The following is a 1,475-nucleotide window of genomic DNA, read 5'->3' as shown; positions in this document are numbered from 1 at the left end:
GCGGAGCCGTGCGTACGGGGCGGGTGCAAAGGCCTCGCAGCGGGAGAAGGAGGTGACGTGTGCTGCTAAAAGGCGATGGGCAGCGGCTGCGCGGGCCGAGGCCTAGGCCCGAAGCAGCCCCGCCGCGGGTGCCTTCAGCGGCGGCGTGGCTGCGCGCAGGGCGGTTCCCGCCGTTCCGCGCCCGGCGCGGGCTGAGCGCTGCGCTGCCCCGGCCGCGCGGTTCCCTCCGCAGCTGCCCTGCCGCGGGCCCGCCGAGGCGCTCGGCCTGCCGAGGTGAGACCCTGCGCGCTGGCTGCGGCCTGGCCCGCCGTGGAGGCCCGGGCCCCCCGGTGCGGCCTTGCCTCGTCTCTCTGCGGCTTCCCCGCTGCCTTCGGCCTCTTCCTCGCCTCCGCGTCTCGGCCTCACCGAGCAGCGCCCAAATCCGCTGCTCGCCCCTCCGGCAGGGCCCTGCCCCAAAGCCCTAGCGCCTGGGTTGTCTGCGTTGCAGCTCCTGCGCTTAGTCTTTTCCCATTTCTTGGTAAACTCAGCCTGCTTTGCAGCCAGCTGGATTCTGAATTTTGTCTGTTTTCAGGACACTTTTAAAAATGCACGTGTGTATGTGACTGCATGTATATGGTGCAGCATAGCAATRCAGTCAAACCACGCCTGTCTTTATGTCGGGCTCAGCTCCGAGGTCGTTATGCTTATCAACACACCAAATTTGAAGGCATCAAATGAAACCAGCGTTTGTAGAGCATATCTACTTAGGCAAGAAACACCTACCACACAGGCACACACATATCCCACCCCCATCTTTTCTTGCAAGTTGAATGACTTCAGGAAAATGGTAGGATGCATCAACCTGATCCAAGATGCCCTCTGTAAAAGGGTGTATTTGTTTGGACAGCTTGCTTGAATACTGCTTTATGTGCTTCTGGTAAAAGTGGAGAAGTGCAGTGCTTTTTATGAAGCAYATATGTCTTATTCAGGCATTGTATGCAAGGCTGAATTTAATTTACGGTAAAGAAAATTTTATGTTCTRTTTTTAGAATTAAAGCTGACACTACCAATTTTTCCCTAGATTAAGGTCTGCGAGCTATCATAGATTAACAATATAAAGGCAAAAATTAGTTCCCATTTGAAAACTAATAAAATCTGTCTGACAACATAAATGTTAACACTGAAAACATTTCTGCTCTGATCTCACCAATGATAGAGGCTCTGTCAGCAGTAGTATGATCGTGACTACATTGGTAATTAATTTCTAATTCCTTACTGAAAGAGCAAACAATTGGATTGCTAAAAATGTGAGGAAATGATACCAAATTTAATTGGAAAAGGAGGAAAAAGCACAGCTGTGTCAAGATGCAATAGGCATTTCCCATTGCACTGTCCTCTTAAAGTTTTATATATATATATAATATATATATATAAAAAAAATGCAATGTTCTCAAACATATTTAAAAATATCTTGCCAGCAAGGTTAGCTCAGTAGT

The sequence above is a fragment of the Apteryx rowi genome, unplaced genomic scaffold, assembly GCF_003343035.1.
Source record: "Apteryx rowi isolate R43461 unplaced genomic scaffold, aptRow1 scaffold_17, whole genome shotgun sequence".
Classification (NCBI taxonomy): Eukaryota; Metazoa; Chordata; class Aves; order Apterygiformes; family Apterygidae; genus Apteryx; species Apteryx rowi.
This window is presented reverse-complemented; position numbering follows the sequence as displayed.